The 13,962-nt window shown below is 46.5% G+C and overlaps 2 protein-coding genes across 2 annotated transcripts in view; one reads left to right on the top strand and one right to left on the bottom strand.

The window, feature by feature from the left end:
• The window catches only part of LOC105668533 (discoidin domain-containing receptor 2-like), a 135,866-nt gene extending 135,278 nt beyond the window's left edge, over positions 1 to 588 (bottom strand). Inside the window, exon 1 of the mRNA XM_012360965.2 lies at positions 231 to 588. The gene's annotated coding sequence lies outside the window, so the exon portion shown is untranslated. The remainder of the gene's footprint in view (positions 1 to 230) is intronic.
• Positions 1 to 13,962, top strand: part of LOC105668537 (uncharacterized) — a 111,955-nt gene that overhangs the window by 35,837 nt on the left and 62,156 nt on the right. The gene's annotated exons all lie outside the window — the stretch shown is intronic.

Genomic DNA, 13,962 nt, shown 5'->3' with positions numbered 1-13,962 from the left:
TAATATTTTCACGTGATGTCGAACTGCTTTGCTTTCCTATATTGAAGTGGAAACAGCTCAATTCTTAAGAGCAATCTTCTGCGTGTATTATCAATGCTTGATGCACAATTATCTTGGTATAAAATTTTAATAAAAAAAGCATTTAATATTTCTATTTGTGGAGATGAAATCAGAGTGGAAAGTGTTAATATTGGAGAACTTTCACAAGTGATTCTGGAAGAAACACTCACGTTTAGTGACCGTAGCGTACGCAAACTCCGTTCTCGTGCCGCAGTGCTCACCGGTGCTCCTTCCTCTCTTCTGCCACCCGCACTGTCACCCTGATCGCCGTCCGATTATCGTGATTCACAAGCTGCCGTCATCTCACCGAGCACAAAACACTTTTGCAACGCGCGTCAGTGAAAAGAAAAAAAAATAAATAAATTCGTGCCGCGGCGTTGCCGATGCGAACTGTCAAAGTGCGGCGTGCACTCACGCGGCGTGTGCTTTTCGCGCGTCACGTCGTACGAGCCCGAGTACGGACAATCGACAAGAACAGTGCATATCCCTTGCGACCCCGTGACGGACTGAGGATCGCACCGGCGGTACAGCGCCGCCGTGACCTGTGGCGACACCGCGAACTAGATCTGCGCCTCCACGTACGCGCCGCGAGTATCGCCGGCGGTTCACTCCGCGCCACGCGCGATCTCGATTCTCCCGCTCTTCGCCAATTTTAACCCTTCGCTTCCCTGACGGTGCTTACAGAGGTGCCAGGTGCTCACTCACTCTCTCAAGTTTTGGGCTTATAACGGTAAGAATAAATATAATGGCGTTTGCATTTTGCGCGTAGCGTATATTTCGACGCTCGCGGAGGCGCGCGGCCTTTTTATAATTAAAAAAAATTACTCCGATATCTAGATGAAACGAGAGGATGAAACAAACATACTGTTGCATTTTTTTTCATCCGTTTGGCGTAGAACGCGAAATAGTGGAGTAATCGAGTTTTTGTAACCGTCGAACCGACGTAGTTTTTGCATTGTGTTTCTGTTCTCTGTTACCGAGCCCGTAAATACTGCCACGGTGAATATGAATACGACTTCATTACTGTAGTTATGTGTACACTTTGCAAAATGAATAAAATGTTTTAGCAGTGGAGCGATATTACGACAGGCTCGGGCTGGTAATTAATATATAAAATTTACATGCACTCTAAATAAGCAATGTAACAACACGCCCATACGAAGTAGCGGATAATATTATTGAAGCAAAAAAAATGCAATTTACTAATTCTACAACTCCAATTCTCATAATAGTAAAATGAATTGCGTCACGTAAAATTAACATTAACTTTCATGCGGTAAAAAAGTTAGAAAGATATTACAAAATAGAATCGCATTATTCGGCTAATTTTAACTGCACAATATTTTAATCTAAAAGGCTATTTCAAGTTGGATATTAAAAGGCTGCGGGGAGGAAAAGCTGGTGTCAAATTAATTTTTCCCTAAGAAACAATCGCCTTTAAATTTGCTCGTGACACTTGTATCTCTCTAAATGGAGGAAAGTGCGGGGGAGCAGCGACATTTTATATATGCTTAGACGTTGATGAGGTTAAAACTTGACTATTTTCTGTCGCGCTTTGTAACGTTTCCAGCGTTTCGCCGCAAGACGTTGGTGGTGCGGTTTCGCGCTGCTTTTTCCCACAGGCTTTTACGGGCCACGGCGGAGCGAAGAGGTCCGATGTGGTTCGTCTCGTTCGACGAGCGGCGAACGTCGACGCGGGAATCCGAACGGGACGGAGGGCGCGCGCTCGTGTAAGTGGCACCGTCGTTCCGAAATATATCGTTGCGGTAGGTCGCGCGGGAGATCGTCGTGGTACGCGGAGAACGAAAGACGCAATTATCGGTCAGCGTGGCGCCCCGATGCTGCTCGGTTCGGTTGCTTACGTCATTTACCGTATTGCTTGTACATTACCGCTTTTCTTCGAGGCGCGCTCTATTCACCTGACGTTAACTCTGCGCGGTTCTGCGTCAGTGATAAAAGAAAATTAATGGCGGAGAAAAATAAAGATCGCAAGGGTATTTAAGAGATACTTATTATTTATTGACGATACACTGCGCGAAACTTGTTCTTCTCTCAATCGCAGAAAAATGAAAGATAAAATAAGCGTACTTTGATCAACAGATAAATTTTTCCAGATTAGGTGTCAAGTTCATTTCTTACTTTCTTTTGTTATAGAGAGGCTGTCGTTGCAAATATGTCGTGCGATAAGAATCCGACAACTCGTTAAAGTAAAAGTCCGTCTATTCAATGATTTTTCGATCAAAAGCATTGAGATGCGTTAAAACTGTTTGTAAATTTTGCGTTTCGCTTCTCCCTCGAAATGACCCAGATTTTCAGACCCTTCGTCGCCCCTTCCCGCTTTTTCAAACCACAAATCTCCCGTACCCACGGATGTGGACACATGGTGTAATTTAGCTCTCCGATTTGGGTCGACATCCATTCGGCCGAGGTACTAAGCGCTGGTCGGAAACATCGGCGAGCATTGCGGCGACACGATCGAGAACAATATCGCGTGTCCATGAATCAAGCATACCCTCACTCGAGACATCGCTCCGCAGTGGCTTGCGTGCGATAATGTCAGCCGATAGCGCGGAATCGGTCGGTCGAATCAATCAGCAGAGATATATCTCGCGATTCACAAGGATCCGCGGAGAATAGGCATAGGTCGTAGGTCACGGAGGGTAGGGCGCAGGGGGCGCGAATTGTTTCGTTCTGAAGACGTCCGCTGCGCATACAGACGGCCTCGTACAATCTGCCGGCGACTTGCGTTTCGCGTTTCCGTTGTAAACTGAGCATGTAACGTATAGTGCTTGCCTCTCCGAGCGAGGAATTGCGGCCCTTCGGAGCGAAGTGGTCTCGCACGAGGCCAAATACGAGGCACTTAAGCGACGGCCGCGACTGACCTCCCGCGCGCTGTCTCCGTTTGTCCCGGCGAGCCATCGCCTTTGACAATTCCCCTAACTTGTTCCGAGAAGCTACTCCGAGAATTGCTTCCTCGCGACCGTTTCGAGACGCTTTATTACGCGAGCGGGCAAGTCCGCTTTACGACGCTCTTAAATCAATAAATCACGACGAGTTGTTGAATTCATAATCCGTTCGCGACGATCGATGATCCGCGCGTGCGTTTCGCGCCTAAACGACGTTAGGTGCTCTCGTTTCACGGCGAATCGAAAGAATCGGATATCCGTTGTAGCGCGCTACAATCTTCCGCGGCTGAGAGGGGGGGGGGGGGCTTTTTCCGACGAGTAATTCCTTTGTGATTAGTGGCTCGAAGCATCGGCTTACTCGGGCACGAGCAAAAGAAAACGTCGGATTGTTTCTTCGAGCTGTTCCGTCGTTACCGCACCCCGCTCTCTCCTAAAGCAAGCTTAGATTTAGTGCCACGTGGAAATAAACGCTTTCGCCGCGGTGAACAACAAGAATCGTTCGTTACGTTAATGACAGGTTTCTTCGGGCGAATGGGAAACTCAAGCGCTCTCTCTCTCTTTCGGTATCGGACAAAAACTCGCGCCCCTTTTCATCGAAATGAAATATCTTCGTACGCCGCACCGGCCGAATACTGATGCAATTAATCGCGCTGATGCTGATTAATTCCCTGTAATTCGGTAAACATCGTGAAAGCGACGCGCGCACTTTCTTCAACCCGCCATTAATCGGATAATGCAAAATCGTCGCCCTCTCACCCCGCTTCTCATTGAAAACAATGTTTCCGCAGTGAGCGGCCATAAATCTCGGCCGTGTCTAAGGCTCGCGCGCCTAGAAAGTTTTCGCGCCTTATATTTGTCGGGTTTCGAAGGCCCGGCGGCGCGCTCGCTCGATATTTTGTTATGCCATTAATAACCACTGTCTCGCTCCTCGGTAACAGGCTTTCTCAATTAATCTACGTTACGAGTGTGCCGAATGGCGAGGGGAAATGTAAAAGCTCGAAAATTAATATTAATGCACGGAGCGGAGAAATCCGCGCAGTTCGTAGAACGGGCGAATCGATATTTTACGTAGCGGATGTCAATGGCTAATGAAAACGTCGAATAATCCGATACCGGGGTAGGTATTCCTCGTATTGTTTCGCACGGCGGCAAACCCTTTGTGCTGTATCCAATGAAATTGTTTCACCGACAATTTGCGTTATGCCAGTAAATTGGTTCACCGGATAGTTATGGAGCAAAAATCGTGGAAAAGTGAACTTATTTGTCGCCTCGTTTAAGTTTGTCCGCCACTCGCGGTCTTGAATTGTTCGCAATTCGGTTCTTTATTTAATTCATCGTATATGTAGTTCGGAACTACTTCTCGCGCGAATTGTTTCGAACAGCGGCAGTCGGGAAAGTTGTTGACGCGCGGAACTACAAGAGCGACGCGGGACCGCGGAAAGTCACCGCGACATCGATGCGAAAACGAGAAAATATCTTTTCCTTTTGCGTGAATCGAGTTATGAGTCGAGCGCGGTCGGTTTTATTCGCGCGCGCACGCGAGCGACAGGGAGAAAAGTTACATCGCAAATTTTAATGTGGTGTCCGCTCGAACGAATGACCTCGTACGAAAACTGCCGACCGCAGAACGTCCGGTAAAACGGATCGCTTTTTTACGTGTCACTGCTCACCTTGAACTCACAATTCGTTTTAGCGGAGTGTGCATGTTATTTTCACCTTGCACGGGAATCGCGTGAACGAAAACGAATAGCCGCGGGCGGCGAATACAATCTCCGAAGATCGTTGGATAATTCATAAATCACAATTCATTTATTATGGTTCTTACGCTCGCTTCAATTTGCAAACAATAGACCGTTTCCAAAATTGTAATTCGTAAAGCATTTCATATTCATACCCACCCTATCATAATTCGGGTTATTTAACGCTTTGCTGCCCGGCGGAATATTATTGAGGCTTCGTTTGATTTACATAGATTGCATATGGCAGTAGTATTAATTAATGCAATGATTAAAAGACCGCTATGAAATAATTCAGATAATATTAATTGCGGCACACATGTTATTAAAATATTCACGTCGCGCTGATGAGTTTGCAGCCGTGCTGATAACGCTTTTGTACGAATACCGTTTTCATGCCGTTCTACATTCTTATACGACGGCCGGTTTTTTGTATCGCGCGAAAAGCCTTCTCATTTCCATAACTTCATCGACTGTTATCCCACATTAAACGCATCTTCGTCAACCGGGTTGTGTTCACACGAGCATTGTACGTCCGGCTCTACACCGCTGGGCTCGGTCCATTCAACGAGCCGCGATATTTCCATATTAACGCGCATCACTGTCAGTTATCGGCTGAAATTAGTCGAATAATTTGTTTACCGACGTGAAACGGTGCGGATAGCGCGGGGGAGAGACGGGCAGAGAGCGTGGGAGCGAAAACGTGGGATGAAAGAGCGAGAGACTGGTAGATTCGCGGTTGTTGGAATTTCATAAAGGTCCATTGAGTTGCAATAGGTATCAATTGCGGACGCAAACGATCTCCTAATTTTTATATTTATTTTTTTTATCAGCAATAAACATTAGTCACTCGTTTTACGTTTATTGGTGTTTCCTCGATGATTGCGAAGCGTTTATTCGGCCGGCATCGATTTTCTTTCCGTGAGCTCTTTTTCTTTCGAGCGATATCTTTCTAAGTACCGTTCGAAAATATTGTTGCTTATAATGTGCCCGTCGTCTGTAGCGCGGTATTCATATTTGCACGAATGTTATTGATTCACATGTTACCCGTGTCGATAATACCGTCGTACTATTTGCGATTGGCAATAAGTAATAGCGTCGCGATATATAAGCGCAAAATACCTCGTGGCTGGCTGGTGCCGGGTGAGTGAGTCGCAGTGAGGGTTGACCTGGCAGTCGGATCGATCCACTCTCCACGTAGAAACCTAGCCTCCTCTTTCGCGTTTGTGCCCCTGCGTCGCGCTTGCTTGCGCTCATGCCAGCCGCAAGGTTCCCCGATGTTTTGTATCCGCGTTCCGGGGAGCTCGCCAAGGCCTCGCTCCAGATACCACCGTCGCCAAATATTTTCAATTGACCCAGTCAAGTCCCGAATAAGAGTACAACGAAGAGAGTAAATTCGAGCGTTTCCCCGATATACGCGAACGATGTTTCCGGATGTCAGAGCGCGGCTTGTCGAAGCGTAGCAAGAAGCTTCCGCGAAAAATTGCTCTTCCTGTAATCTCGCGCGTCGACGTTCTCAAGAAATGATCGGTCGGCATTCCATCGGTTATATATCACGCGCGCGCGTCTCCACCGCGCCTGCTGCACCTGTTTGCGCCGGTTTCGGCTATAGGAATATGCCGGCGTTGTGTCCGCACTTGGGAGTGTTCCATCTATCCGCGGCGACCTGCTCCAGATATTCCAGCCGAACATTCCAATTAGTCCGGTCATGCGCCCTCGGACCACATAAAAGGCACGAATTCCGCGTGCGGATTTGGAGCTTCTGGGTCAGGCAAACCATGGAGCGACAAGCTCGTCTATTGTTCGCGCTCGCTCCCTCGGTTTGCCTGGTTACGGGAAGGAAAATCAAGAGGTTAGCGTTATCGCAGAATTGGAGTTCGGCAAATCGAATCTCGCAGCCGGATGGCGCCGGAGATTCCGCTAAAGCGCGTCGTAGGACGGCGCGCAGATTGAATTTCGCGGTGAGTCATTCTTATGTTAATTCGCAAACGCGTACTTGGAACTCGTTACACTGTGTACTTGTTCGGCAAAGGTATACAATGCGGACCGCGGGCGACTCGGCAATATTCGCTAATATTGTAAGCGAGGAGACTGTCATCGGCGTCGTGACCGCAGCCGGGCTCATTTTGTAACCTTGCTTATCGAGATATTGCAAAGCATAAAGTATGGATTAATAATAATAGCTTCTCCGCGCAAGCTCGTTTATTGCTTATTTTAAGACACGCCGGGATATCCAATCATGTCGGGATCGTAAAGTCGCTCGATACACACACTCGCGGCGGCTCGTAGGATATATACGCGCTTCTTACTTCACAAGGGCGATTCTCTTAAATACCGGAACTACTTCAGGATCCGAGCTTCTCTTAACTTTCTGAATTGCTTAATGTCTGGAAGCGGAAACCTGACCTAGATTCACGCTCCCATTAAATATAGACCGTCCCATCGTCTAAGACTGTCCTCGAGTGCAATAAGATCTCAGCACTAGGCTCCGGCGTATATAGCGCGTCTATTATGGCTCACTTTACGGCCACGTGTCTCGGCGGTGAGATTCAGCGTAACCGGTATCGACAGGTTATTTCTGAAGGGGTAGCCTCGCAACTACCCCTCTCTCTCTCTCTCTCTCTCTCTCTCTCTCTCTCTCCCTCTCTCTCTCTTTCGCTCACTTACCCTCTCTCGTCGATGAAGGAGTTTAGATCCACATTACTGACTTAGAACTATGATTACTGTATCCAGCGTGGCTATAGCGTCCGGCGTAATGGCAGGCAATAGATGAGTGCGCCTTGTTACTCAACGAGCATCAATTCGATGCCGATATATAGAACAAACGGTTGCTCGTTAACTCCATCGTTGCTTCTGCATGCCGTTTTTCCCCCGTGATTTCCGATACATCACCGATAATCTTGTTATTGACGAACGCAAATCGCAATATTGCATCCTTTGTATGCGCGGAGTATCTTCCGCGTTTTCCGCAATTAAAGTACTCTCTCCATCGACGAACGGGCCACTCGATCGGCGCGCGATTATCGGAGTTTCCCCTCTTTCGAGCCTCTCGTAAAAACGTGAAGTAAGGAGAAGTATTTGTCGTGAAGACGGAAAGGGGAGACAGGTAGAGGCGCGGGATAGGCGAGGAAGCCTCGCCTGGACTTTAGTAGGTAATATATCGAAGGGTTTTCCCATCGGGATCACGGTGACAAGGGTGTAACGTGGGTGGGCAACGATTCGTCCGTCGGTTGCCGGTGTCAGGAAAAGGGACGTGTTGCCGTTTCGCGCCCGGCGCATCCTTTAAAGCCCGCCGTATCCCGCTCGCAGCACGAGCAGACGAGGCAGACGAGGCAGGCAGGCAGGCAGGCAGGCAGGCTGGCAGGCAGGCTGGCTGGCTGGTTGGCGGGCTAAGGTGCCGCGCGGAACGACGAGGTGTTTCTCGTTGTTGCGGGCGTACAAACGGGGGGAGGGAGGTGGGGTCGAAACACAACGAGGGGTCGGAACATTACGCTCACCCGTCCCGCCGCCGCCGCCACCCAGCCTCATCCCCGTCGTTGCCGCCGGCACCTCTCCCCCCCCCCCCCCCCCCCCGGAACCCCGTGCGGCGTAAGCGCTGTTTATGGAGACCACAGGCGGCATCTCCCGTCGAGCTTAGCGTTACCACTGCGCTCAGCCAGCCTCGGTTACGAGCGAAGGGATTTTCTGCCGGATGAGGATGCCATCCCCGACAGCGGCGCGGCTTTCTCCCCGGCATCCCCTTTTGCGCCCCCCCCCCAGATCTCAGTTTAATGTATAAAAATAAGCTCGTTCGACGTGCATTCTATTTCGCGCTACGCGCGAGACGTCGCGCGCGCAGCGCCGCCAATGGCGCCGATGGCGCGTACGAGCGTGTCGATGTAAAGACGCCGATGCGAAATTGCGTCCCCTGTCGCGGGTTTTGTTTATTCGACGGACAGTTGAATTGAATGAGCGGACGGCAGAACATTTTAAACGGATTAAATGTTGCGCGAATGTCGCGAAGCTTTTTATTCGCTTCTGATTGCGTTACATATAAATATAAGCGCACGTAAACGTGACTGCGACAGTGACACGAGCCCTGGCAGCTTTTATCCAACGATTTAATGCCGACCTCGTGGAGAATCCGGCGAAATAGCTGTTATGCAAATTTTTCCCGCGCTTTTTTTTCGCGCCCTGCCTCGTTCTCTCTTTCTCTCCGCCAGTTTAATGTATAAAAGTGCCCGCGCGCCACCAACTATTGCATGTGCGGTCGCGTGCAGGGAACAACAGGTATCACGAGCCTGAATCGCTGTAAGTACATTTGAATACGTTACGACCACGTAAACGTAAGCTGATGCCGGGCAGTTTTCCACTCGACGTCTCCGTCGTTTGTGGACTCCGCCACGGCAGCGTTCGGAAAAGTGCGCCAAGCGTTATAGATATTTATGCAAAGTGAGTAGCCGGGATATCTCGTTCCCGTTCTTTGACGGAAATCGCGCGGTCGTCGCGCCGCTCGAAAACAAAACGAAAAAAATTCCACCCATGTTTCGCCAGGCACGCGGCGTTATATCCTTTATGTTAGCACGCGTGTGAGCACGCTCGCGACAGTCATTCGTGCGTGCGCGCGCGCGGACGGTCGCGCCGCGTTACACGCATATACGCCCGTTACTCGCCGATTTAATACCACAATCTCGAAAAATCCGGCGAGACAGTAAAAAGCTGGGAGGCGGTGGCGCGAGGCTGGGGAAGCGGAGAGAAAAATGGTAGGGCGGTAGGTCACCGCGGAACAGCGTGACGAGGAGGAGGCGGAGACGGTTGTGGATTAAAACATTTTTATACATTCTTTTCCTCCCTTCTTTCCTTTTTCCCTGCCCGCCCGTCCGCCGCCGCCGCCGCCGCCGCCGCCGCCGCCGCCCCGCTACTTAAGAGGCATTGCTTCGCAGCCACGCAAGACGTCTCCCAGCCGCCGCATCCCCCCTGTCTCGAGCTGTTCTCCTCGTTTCCGTCGCTTTCTTTTCTTGGTCGCTCATCCACGACCCGGCCGTCCGCCTCTCGAGAAATTATTTTTCTCCTACGGACAGGTGAAACGCGTAAGGTAAGCGAGATTGGACAGACGTCGGCTCTCGCGAAACGCAGGCCACTTAATAGGAAGGGAACGAGAGACGAAGGAATAGATGTCGACAACCGCAAGTCGTACAATAGCATACGTAACTTACATAGAATTCTCCGCGAGGTAGATTTCGTCGCGATTCGTTTCGGCAGAAAAAGCGGGGGAAAACCCTGCTATCGTCTTTCAAACCGAAGATTATTTCCTCGTCTTCTCTCTTTCTCTTTCGCGCGCGCCCGTCCACCGAGAGAGAGTTAAAAGTTCATCCGTACGTTTGCACGCTCCGCCACGATCATTGCCATCGGCTTTGCTCCAATTAGTGTTGCCAGTCCGACTTAATACTTTTCGCATTGCCGAAGCCGCCGAACGGTTCTTCTTAAGCCACGAGAGCGGAGTTCAAAACCTCGAACGGAGGTTTTCAAGCGCGGTGACCCACCGAGGCGGATTAAAAGCTGCGCGAGAGCTTCCCGGGTCCTCTCCTTCCCACCTCCCGCGTATCCCACCCGTCCGTCCACTCTTTCCCGCGGGACCCCCCGCTCTATGCTGCTTTTTTGTTCCAACCGGCACGATATCTAACTGTAGGTAAGAAGCTTTCGCCTTTGAAGTCCCCTCACTTTTGCAACTTGTATTTCTTTCATTAACGTACTTCGCTCCCGAGTATTTTCGCGGTGCGGCAGGGCAAAGCCGGTGGAAATAACTCCTCGTTCTCCTCTTCGGCTGCCCCGCGCGCCCGCTATCCCGCGCCGTACGGCAGCCGGGCGTCGTAAAAAATCTTCAAACCGCATTTCCTGGGCCAGGTCCCCGCTCGAGAGCCCGTTTCGCTCCTTTATCATTAATTCTATCTGAAAGTCCGAGCCGCCGTTAATTCCCTTCCTTTTTAATGCAGCGCCCAGGACAAAATCCTTCGTGTTTTACAACCCATTTGCCGCTATGATGATATATATATATATATAAAGGAAGAGGAGGGGGAAGGAGGTATTAGTATATTTCGGCTTCGCCGTACAGCACCACTCGCCGCGCACGCGGAGGACAGAGCTGCTAGTAGCGGCGGCGGAGGCGACCGGGAATGCCGGTGGGCTCAGGTGTTTCCACCGGCGTAGGTCGGTAGAGCGGGGCAAAGTGGTGTGGTCGATATGACTGAAACTACCCCGCCCCCGCGAGCCCCGCTGATCTCCCTCTGTCGGACGAATTGCGTCTTCTTTTCACTCGCGTCGTTTTCTCTTTCTCTGCGCCTCCCCGCCGCGTATCCGGGTCTCATCTCCCAAAGGCTGTCCTCCTTCATACACCTCTGGATCGCGCGATAGTAGTGGCATTCGCGGAATTTTGCTTTTATAATATTTAATCACGTTGAATATTGGAGGGCTCCCTCGAAGTGCGCCACGTTGTAAATTATTCGGTGCACAGGGTTTCTCAATTTAGGCATGCTGCCTAAACGACGCAATTTTCTATCCTATTCCGAGTTTGGCCTGACACGCAGCGCGAAATAGATTCAGGAATATTTGATATAAAAGTAACCGTAAAAATACAAAAAGTACAATTCGCGGGACAAACTATTTTTAAAAATTAATATCCATTTATTTCAAAAAAAGTAGAAAATATACCACACACATTTGTTTTGTACTATATATCATTTGGAATTTTGTAAAGAGCTCATAAATAGTTTATGACGACTGTAATGAATCTCCGCTCGGAAGTCTGTTGCCGAGACAATTTTTGTTTTCACAGTGCTATTAGTAGTCTTGTCACGTAAAGCTCGTTTTACTGTAAAAATAATTTTAACAATATGATGCTTGTCATTTTTAGGTCAAGTTTTTAATTATTGATGTTGATACTACAACAGAAGGAAGTAGCTCTACAGTTTTAAAATAGAACAATTTCTAAAGCTTTATATTTTATATATTGTGCTGTGACTTTTGCCACAAGATTTTTCTGTCGTTTGCAATTTTGAAAAATATCAGCAATATGATGGCGTCTAAAAGAGGTTAAATTACAAAATTTGATCTTCAGTTAATATGCGAAGCTTGAAGATAACACAGACCACAAATTTAATTTTACTTGCTGAACCATGCCGAATTCTTCCGATTCTATTGGGAGCGCAGTCGTTTTTTCGACGACCGGTGATTCGGAAAAAAGTCGAAATGCATAGCGGCGCTGTCATGGGAAATTGAAACATGCTGACTAGCAGACCAATTTCGTCCTAATTAAAGGAGTTTTTTCTTGCTCCCGTGAGATTTGCCTATTCGAATGGGATGCGAATATCTCTGTGGAAAAACGCAACGCTTGAAAACGAAGCCATTTTACTGTATTCGTGCTTTTTCACGCGACAACATTGAAATTTAAATATATGCACACGTAAAATAGTTAAAATCAACCACGTGTCAATAGGCAGAATGCAATTCTGCAGAATGTCGAAACTCTTCGACCGTGTATTCGATATCTAAAAATACGAGAAAAGGTTATATCAAGTTTGTTCAAGTTTTTATTTGCGAGTAAAACGATTGCTTCTCTTTGTTGCTTTGTTCTTTTTCTCTCTTTCTCCCTTTCTCTCTCTCTCTCTCTCTCTCTCTCTCTCAAGTCATATTTTACCCCTTAGATCATCACATACATACAGGGTGATTCAAAATAACCTGATGTCCTTGCAATGCCCGCCCGTTGTACCGAACTCGTAAGTTGCTACCTATTTTCGATTATAACTCAAAAACTAAGCTTCGGACAAAATTTTGTAAAAGAAAAAATCGTCTCAGAATTCGCTCAAGAATATGGCATTGCAAGGACATCAGGTTATTTTGAATCACCCTGTATACATATGTTCGTTGTATCCATACATTGCGGTCAGTTAATTGTTATCATTAGAAGGAATTATGGGTAAGCGGTTGCGGATGGAGTTACGGGGGTTCGGTCGATAAATTTGAACAGGACTAGGTTAAATAATTATTTATATAATGCATTGTTGATGTTAGAATGTAATTAGATAAGATTATTTTATTAAGAAAATAAGGTATTTTTAAAGATTAGATGATAATATATTTGAGGAAGAAAAAGAAAGCTATTATAAAATTTATGATTTTTTTTATACATTAAATTTATTTAATATAATTATCTTGATTACTTTTTTTAGAAAAAGAAGGAATTTCTTGTCTCGCACTTTATAGCTTTTTTCCATATATATTTTAAACATAGAATACATAAAAATTTAAATTTCGAAATTTTATAAAGTTACAATGTCCACAATGAAATGTGATAATTGTATCACATGAAAGCATTAAATGCTTAAAATAGTTGGCAGTACAATAGACTCTGATCGTTGTCTGAAAAAAGCAATTAACTCCAGCGATGTGCAATTGCTTTCATTATTTCGAATTAACGCGACGGAGCAGATTAATTTCGTCATCGATGTAATTTTCACAAAAGAGCATCGATGTTTGACACTCGGTTTACACAGGAGGATTACGCGATTGTAAATTAGTTGTACAGTCAGTGCATTTCGTTTGTTTCGTTCCACAAGCTTTATTGATCATCAATGATTATTTTACGTTAAAAAATTTATTGATAAAATTTCCTAAAAAGAATCAATCTTTATTCAGAACAAAATTAATCAAAATCAATATTGATTGGCAAAATATACTTGACGCGTTGCTTTAGTCGTTACAATTAAAACAGCCTAACGCTAGATGCCGTAAGTAAAATTCAATTCTGCTGCATTCTTTTGAAGAACTAACCGTGCTGTGTTATTTTAATTATAATCCATTTATTGTAAAAACTTCATCGTTTTTATTTTATTTAACGAATATTGAAAACTGCATATTTTATCAAATTTTACAACTGGTATATGAGTTAGTAATCAGATATTACTAACTAGTAATATCTACAAAGTTAATCCTTGAATATTAAACTTTGCAGTGCCATCAATAAAATTTTGATATTTTTATTTTATAATGCAATAGATTTTAATTTTTATTCCAGTAATCGAAAAATCGAGCGCACACTTTATATCCATTTATTTCGTATAATATTAAATAAATTTGATTTACCTATTGATGTAAATATATCAGGATGGGATTTTGTGAGATAGTGGCAATTATATCATGGACTGAGTGAACATGCCCGTAGCAATCCCCTTTCGGAGAGGTAAGCTGAAATCATAACTTTTCGGTGGGTATTAATTTAATAATCT

The sequence above is a fragment of the Linepithema humile genome, chromosome 1 (assembly GCF_040581485.1).
Source record: "Linepithema humile isolate Giens D197 chromosome 1, Lhum_UNIL_v1.0, whole genome shotgun sequence".
NCBI lineage: Eukaryota > Metazoa > Arthropoda > Insecta > Hymenoptera > Formicidae > Linepithema > Linepithema humile.
Note: the sequence above shows the minus strand (reverse complement) of the source record. Positions and strands in the feature narration are given on the sequence as shown.